This window comes from Arachis ipaensis, chromosome B08 (assembly GCF_000816755.2).
Source record: "Arachis ipaensis cultivar K30076 chromosome B08, Araip1.1, whole genome shotgun sequence".
Lineage (NCBI taxonomy): Eukaryota > Viridiplantae > Streptophyta > Magnoliopsida > Fabales > Fabaceae > Arachis > Arachis ipaensis.
In genome coordinates this window covers 129,408,142-129,416,716 of record NC_029792.2, presented here as the reverse complement: position 1 = coordinate 129,416,716, position 8,575 = coordinate 129,408,142, and the positions used below count along the sequence as shown (strand labels likewise).

Sequence of the window (8,575 nt, the reverse complement as noted above, 5' to 3'; positions counted from 1 at the left end):
AAAATAAAAATATTCATAAAATAAAATTATTACACCGTAAAGAAGAAAAATAAATTATTAGAAAATTATTGATATTTAAATCTAAGATTGAAACTAAAATACTATAAAAAGACTTAAAAAGAGACACAAGTAAAACTAGAAATGCGAAGAGAGAAGAGAGAAGAGAGAATGGAGAAAAGGAGAAGGAAAAGAAAAAAAAAACAGAAAGAAAAAGAATAAAGAAAAAAAAGGAAGATCAAGAAAAAGAGAGGAAAAAGATAAAAAAAAAAAGGATTGAAAACATGGTATGATAGTAAAAGAAGGAGAGGAGAATTTAGAGAAGAGAAGAAAGAAATAGGTAAGAAGACTATCGTTACTTATATTAATAAGATGATAGCAATTATATTAATAAGATGATAGCAGGTTAGTAAAAATTCTCTTATTATTATGCAAATTTTTTTAGAGTGTTAGATATATAATTCATGTGTAAAATAATTAAAAAGTTGTACTATTAATCTATATTAATACATAATTTAATAATATATCTTAAAATAATACTGTTTTTATGGAAGACTTTGCGCACAAATAAATGAAATAATCTATTTATTAATTGATTTTGGTTTTAAATTGTTAGGCATGTTGAAGAAGAAAAGTCTAATGAGCTACAGCTAGTTAGTTATTGTCCAATTAGCTCAGTTCAACCGGAAGAAACTAAATTTTTTTTTTGTTATAAATATTTGTATCCTGTAACAAACTTAACTACTTTTCTGTTAATACAATTTTTACACTCTTCTTTTTCTCAAGAATGTTCATCTCGCTCTCCACCTTTTTTTTTTAAATCTCTGTTCACCATTGCTCTGAGTCTGATACCTTTCCATGGTATCAAAGTTCAACAATCCATAGATTTTTCTGCGCCAACTCCAATAGCTCCAATGAGCTTTCCAAATCAAAACACATTTCCAAATCAGAACGCATTCACTACATTTTCAGCAATCAAGCTCAACGAGAATAACTTCAAGAGTAAACACTCAATCCGGTCCTTGTCCATTTTCACGAAGGACAAAGCGATCCCTGTCAAACAAAAAAGAGACACTTCGACCCTCAATCTTTTTATTTTGGGACAATACGGTCCCTCTGTTAAAAAATTCATTAAATAATAATAAAAATGAGTTTTGTGGAGGATTTTATTTGTATTTTGTGGGGGTTTTAAACCTCCACAAACTATTAATAACTTTGTTTTTCAAAAATTCCTTCATCAATGGTGGTTAAGTGAAGAAAAACGATTGATAAAAATAATGCCACAAAAAAAAGTAATTATAGTACAATACTTTTTAAAGGAAAAAAATAACATCGAATAAGAAATGAAAGAAGAGAACTTTAATGTTGATAATATTGGTATTGGTGATGATGATGGTAGAGGAGATAATGATGATGATAAAATATGGTTACACAATAAAAATAATAGAGGTAGGAGTGATAATAATGAGGATGAAAAAGATAATGGTAGTAGTGGTAGTAATTGGTTATATTGTTGAAAAGATTTTTGTGGGGGGTTTAAAACCTCCACAAAATACAAATAAACCCCCCCCCCACAAAACTAATTTTTATTATTATTTAATAAATTTTTTAACAGAGGGACCGTGTTGTCCCAAAATAAAAAGGTTGAGGGTTGAAGTGTCCCTTTTTTAGACAAGGATCGCTTTATCCTTCGTGAAAATAGACAAGGACTGGATTGGGTCTTTACTCTAACTTTAAAGCATGGAAGAAGCAAGCACTAGCGTGCATAAAGGTAAACAATCTTCAAAATCACTTTGATTCGAGAAAAATACCTGCAAGATTCAACTCTGAATTAGAAAGAATTGAAGCTCAAGAATATACATAATGGGAGGTACAAGATTAGTGCCTGATAGCGTGGTTAATTGCAACAATGGAGCCAAATTTTGTGAATTGCATAATAGAATACGATCATGCATATCAGATTTGGTACACACTGAACGATTACTTTGAAGCTAGAATCAAATCAAGAATTAGGCAACTCAAAACTCAACTAAAAACGTTCAAGAAGCAAGGGTCCACAGTGGCATAATACATGGGTAAAATCAATCAAGTTGTAGATGCACTCAATGCATTTAGAGCTCCACTGAGCAAAGAATAGTACATTGAAGCCGCATTAGCAGGTCTTAGTGAAGAATACAATACCTTCATCACAGTCTCTACAGCAAGAATCGATATAATGACAGAAAGCGAATTTGAAACACAATTGCTCACTCAAGAAGAACTCATTGACAGATTTAGAAGAACAGATCTCGGTCCGATTCAAGCAAATCTGGTCCAAAGTGAAGAAACTCAAGAAAGAACACAAGGAAGAGGATTCAACAATTACAACAACTATAGAGGAGGCTTTAGAGGTTCAAGAGGCAGAGGCTACTCCAGAGGTTCCGGAAGATCATCCTGGTGGCATGGAAGTCGGCCTCAATGCCAACTCTGTGGAAAGATTGGTCACACCGTCATACAGTGTTATCATAGATTCAATCCTGACTTTGTAAGCCCACAATTACAACAACTCAGTGCAGCACAACCACCATCAGCAGCCTTCCACAGTGGAATAAGCTCCCCTTAGAACAATCAACAAGGACTGCAAGAAGCAAAGCCTCAGCCACCCAATCCACAAGCCTATCTCACCGTGCCTGCAACACTGCCGTATACGGCCTGTTATCCAGACTTTGGTGCCTCTTACCACATTACCTATGACTAACGGAACCTCATCACATTATCAGATTATGCCGGCACAGACCAAGTGTATGGAGGTAATAGCCAAGGTATGGAAATTGAACACATTAGAAGCTCATTTATGCATGCATCCCTATCACATAGACCATTTAAACTACAAAACCTTTTACATGTGCCTACTATATCGAAAAACTTAGTGAGTGTGGCCAAATTTGTTTTAGACAGTGGTGTATTTTTTTAGTTCTGGCCTCACTTGTGCAATCTCAAATGTTAGTTTTCAAAGAAGTCACAAACCAACCTATTTCAATACACAAGTCACAAAAAAAAACCAATCAATTCCTTACTATTGAATAATGGCGCCGCTGCAGCCAGTGCCACGAGCACAACCACGACTACAATTTCTCCTTCACGTACAAATGAACCAATTGATTTAGCATGTTCAAATAGCAAATCGTTGAATAACAATGTTACTTTTTTGAGTGAGCATGTTGAAGAAGTAAAGTCGAGCAAAGATTTAGTCACACTCAAAAAGGCTGAAACTCAGCTCTCTCAGTCTGTAACTAGTCCAGCCTTAACTGCTGTGGCCAACCTTCCTTGTAAGGTGTTGAGTTAAGAAATTAACTAAATTAATTAGTGATGACAAACATTATTTTATTGGGCAAAATAAATAATTAAATATTAATTATTTATAATTATATGTTGCTGATTATTTATGATGATATGTTGCAGGCCAAAAATAAATATAATGCAGCAGCAGCCCAAGTGAATGAGAGAAACATATAAATAAGGCTGGTGGGCTAAAATGCAAACGAAGCACAAAAGAAACAAAGAATACAAGGCAACGGGCTGAATGAAAAAAAGATCTGATCCAAGCCCAGTTCGTTGCCTCTCTCATTCAAACTCTTCCATCTTGCTCTCACCCAAAAGCAACGTTAACCTGTCCCCTCTTGGTCAAAACTCAGAAAAAGAAAGAGAGAGCTTCTTCCCTAAGCTATTCACTAAAGAAGCAAGAAAGAGAAGATTAAGCAAATGATAGAAGTCTAATCATCCATCATCAATCTATATCAAGAAGAGGTCAGAAGTTAAAGGTGATTTTCATTTCCTTCTACATGCATCTCATTTTCTTCTCTTCTTCCCAACACTCTGCCATTCCAAAAATGGGTTACAAGGGAAAGTTGATTTCTGCTCTAATCTGCTGTGTATCCACGGTCACAAGTGTATTTTAGGGACCAAGTTGGTTTTCAATGGCTGAGATAGGGTTTTACCATTGGAAACATCTGTTTATGATGTCAAATGTCTTCGGTCAAGCAAAAAGGAGACATCTTGAAAATCCCTAATTTGGGGTAAATGAAGAAAGTAATCTCTGTTCACCATTGCTGTACATCAATGGTCAAGATTGTTTCTTGGGGACCAAGAAGTATCTCAAGGGTTCAGATCTGGGTTCACCATTGAAAATAATTTTCTTTGCTTCCCTGAGGCTTTCGGTCAAGCAAGAAAAAGTCAGACTCAAATTTCTAATTTGGGGATTAACTGGAAAAGTGACGTGGTAAGCTGGAAGCACAGAGCTCAAGAAGTTGACCTAGGGAGAGCAGCTCAGCAACAACATGCAAGGAGATAAAAGAAGATTTTCTGTTCATTCAGAAGCAAGGAGAGAAAACCAGTGAATAGAGGTTTTGTTCTGAGAGAGCTCTTTGAAGAAGTTCAACTAACTGGACAGTGTAACCTAATCAAAGGTGCATTCCGCCAGTATGAAGAACTGAATCAGAGGCTTGCCAATCTGGTTTTTCGCATAGCACAGAGGCTGTTGATGAAGTCAATCTCCTTCATGTTTTACAGATTGTAACTTACTTTTCCTTTCTTAGTTGGGTTAGCACTAAGAGTGAATAGTTAGGTATTAGCATAGCCAATGTCAAGTTAGGTTAGAACTTGAGTATGAAAGGATTGGGTCAATCCTGTAAAATTGGTGTATGTAATACTGTTAACTATAGTGAAATTCTTCCATAGTTGTGGAGGAGACTGGACGTAGGTTGCATAGCACAAGGCAACCGAACCAGGATACATGCTGGTGTTAGCTTTTCTCTTCTCTGCTGTGTTCTATTTTCTGATATTCATGAGACAAAAATAAATTGTCTCATAAATTTCCGCTGCTGAGTTCAAACAGAATCAGAACTGCAAATTTATTTTAAAGGGTCATAACAGCAACTTAAAAGGAAGGCATAGATTCAACCCCCCTTCTCTAAGCCTACCACAACCTTCATAAGGCTGTTAGCAACACAAGCCAGCTCTGGCATAAAAAGTTAGGCCACCCAGCTAATAAGATAGTCACTATGGTTATGAAACAATATAATGTACCATGTTCAGATATATCAATAAATAATACCAGTTATGATCCTTCTTTGTGCAATGCTTGTTGCATTAGTAAAATTCACCAACTCCCTTACCCTAACTCGAATACCAATTATGCACCTTTGGATATTGTTTTCTCTGATATTTGGGGGCCAGCACCCTTGTACAGTAGGTCAGGTTTCAGATACTACATATGCTTCATTGATGCGAGTACCATATGCACCTACACGTTTCTCCTCAAAGCTAAGAGCCAAGCGTTTGAAGCGTTCTTGTAGTATAAGACAGCAATTGAAATTAAAACTGGACTGAAAATCAAAGATATACAAATAGACAATGGTGGTGAATATCTATCCACAATGTTCACACAATTTCTAAAAACCAATGGTATACAACACAGGCTAACTTGTCCATATACTCACCAGCAAAATGGTCTAGTGAAACGCAAACATCGCCACATCACAGAAACCTCCCTGACATTGCTAGCCAGGGCCAACCTACCATTAACCTTTTGGGATGAAGTAACCCTCACAGCCACCTATCTCATCAACTGTTTAGCCACCCAAACCCTTCACAAGCAATCTCCCCTTGAAGTCCTTACCAACACCATCTCGGACTACCACTTTCTAAAGTCCTTTGGATGCACTGCTTACCCCCCTTCTCAAACCTTTCAACTCTCACAAGTTTGACCATCGATCCCAGAAATCTATGTTCATTGGCTACGCTCCAAATCACCGAGGCTACAAGTGCCTTCTCCCAAACGACAAAGAAATGATCTCTAGAAATGTACTCTTTAATGAGTATGAGTTCCCATTCAACCAACTTTTTTCTTCCCCAAATCAGTCTCAACCTGTGCTTCATACCCTCACCCCCAGCCTAGCTGCACCTCTCTTACCCAACCTTTCCACCTTTACTCTCAACCAACCTCACCCCCAGGCCACAACCCACACCTCAGGGACCTTAGCAGCAACTTCTACAGAGAGTCGCATCGCCAGCACCCTTCCTGCAGCAGTCTCACACCCCCAATCCAACTAGCCACCTCCCTCCCTCCCCACACTTACACCCCACCCTGCATTGCATACATTAAATGGCACTTTCAATGTTTTCAATTCTATACATGAACCATTATCTGTCTTACCTCGTTCTGTGTCTGTTGATCTTTATCATACTGCTACTAATCTCTCTTCTCCTGTAGCTCCCCCATCTGTAGGCCCCCCCTCAAATTGAAGCAGTTCTCCCTGCGCCACCGGCACTGACCAGAAATCAACATGCTATGCAAACAAGAAGCAAATAAGAGATAACCAAGCCCAGAATCTATGCAACAGTAGTTCAAGGGGTTGACACTGGCTCTCTCAAACCATTCCTCAAATAGTGGAGCAAGCCTTAACTAGTGACCATTGGAAGAGGGCAATGCTAGAAGAATATGAGGCACTCATCAAGAACAACACCTGGACCCTAGTGCCAAAATCGCTTCCTAGCACAGCACCCATCATTGGCAATAAATGGGTCTTTCAGATTAAAAGACACCCGAATGGTACAATTCAAAATAAAAAGCGCGCCTCGTAGCAAAGGGCTTTCACCATAAGGAAGGCGTCAATTTTGAACAGGTGTTCATCCCTGTGGTGAGATCTCCCATTGTAAGAGTGATGCTCAGTCTAGCCCTAACTAGAGGCTGAAAGATACGCCAGCTTGACTTCAACAATGCACTCTTAAATGAAGAACTCGAAGAAACAATATTCATGGCTCAACCAAAGGGATTTGTCTCATCTGCCACCTCCCATCATGTTTGCAAGCTTTAGAGGTCTCCCTATGGACTGAAGCAAGCCCCCAGGGATTGGTTTATCAAGCTAAAACTCATTATTAGCAAGTTTGGCTTCAGTAACACTGGTTCAGACACATCCCTCTTCACAAAATTAACCTCAACCTCCTCCACCTATGTTCTTGTGTCCGTGGATGACATCCTTGTGACAGGCAGCTCTCAGTCAGAAATTGGAACTCTCATCAGTTAACTACACTCGGTATTCTCACTGAAAGACTTAGGGGAAATGAGTTACTTCCTGAGAATTGAAGCGGTAAAGAGCAGTGATAATGTGGTGACTTTATGCCAAACAAAGTATATCAAAGACCTGCTGGTTAAAGCTGGAATACAAGATGCAAAGGTAATGCCCACACCAATGGCCTCAAGTCTAAAACTCTCAGCTCATGGTGGAGAGACTTCAAAATCCAGCCCTTTATAGATCAATAGTTGGCGGGCTTCAATACGCAACCATTACCAAGCCATAAATTTTATATGAAGTCAATAAGTTATCCCAATTCATGCACCAACCTTTAGAGAGTCACTGAAAAGCAGTAAAGCGGGTTCTCAGGTACCTGGCAAGCACCTCCCATCACAGATTGAAGTTTCAAAAGTTGTATGAAAGTCGAATTTATGCATTTACAGACTTAGATTGGGGAAGTGATGTGGATGATAGAAAGTCCACAAGTGGGTTTTGTGTCTTTTATGGTCCAAATATGGTCTCATGGTCAAGTCATAAGCAATATGTAGCGTCAAGGAGCTCCACCAAAACATAGTACAGAGGAATGGCTGTTGGGTTCACTGAAGTAATCTGGCTCCAAAATCTACTCTATAAGATGAGGATACCATGCACTGCAAAATCGAACTTTTATTGTGACAATCAAAGTCCTGTGTTACTAGCTGCCAATCCTGTCCTCCACAACAAAAGCAAATATTTGAGCTCAATCTCCACTTTGTGAGAGACTATGTCTCTGAAAAGAGAGTCAATATAATTCACATCCCAACTCAGGATCAAGTAGCTAACTGCCTCACCAAACTCCTATCTAGCCCCAGTTTTCTCAAATGTAAAATGAAGATGAGAGTTGCAGACAAAAGCTGCAGTGGGAGCCAAACACTTCGCAGCTCAAGTAGTAGGGTTGATGACAAGCATGTTGAAGAAGTAAAGCCCATAGGACAATCTCAGGAGACCCAGCAACAAGGCTGATGTTAGGCATGTTGAAGAAGAAAAATCCAATCAGCTGCAGTTAGTTAGCCATTGTCCAATTAGCTCAACCCAACCAGAAGAAACTAGAAACTTCCTTTCTTATTGCTATAAATATTTGTATCCTGTAATAAATTCAGTTAGTTTTCTATTATACAATTTTTACACCTTTCTTTTTCTCAAGAATGTTCATCTTTTTTTCATTTCGCTCTCTACTCTTTTTTTTTTTATTTCTATTCATCATTGTTATGAGTCTGATACCTTTTTACATAAATAACATGTAGGATAAACTATAATTTTTATTTATTAATGTTTAAGACATTAAATTTTTATTGTGTTGGATAATGTGATGACCAATGATATAGCATGAATCAAATTTTTTTTGGTGTCTTTCCATGAGTTAGATTTGATCTTGTGGATCCTAAATTATGTTTTTAATACAAAATTAACTCTAACCATACATACTAAAATAATATGAATAAAAAATATTTTAAAGTTTTTCTTTAAATTAATAAAATTAAAAATAT

General features: G+C 37.6%; 1 protein-coding gene across 1 annotated transcript in view; it reads right to left on the bottom strand.

Annotated features, from left to right (window-relative positions):
• LOC107613905 overlaps window positions 1–1,048 on the bottom strand; it is an 18,875-nt gene extending 17,827 nt beyond the window's left edge. Inside the window, exon 1 of the mRNA XM_016316095.2 lies at window positions 1,038–1,048. The gene's annotated coding sequence lies outside the window, so the exon portion shown is untranslated. The remainder of the gene's footprint in view (window positions 1–1,037) is intronic.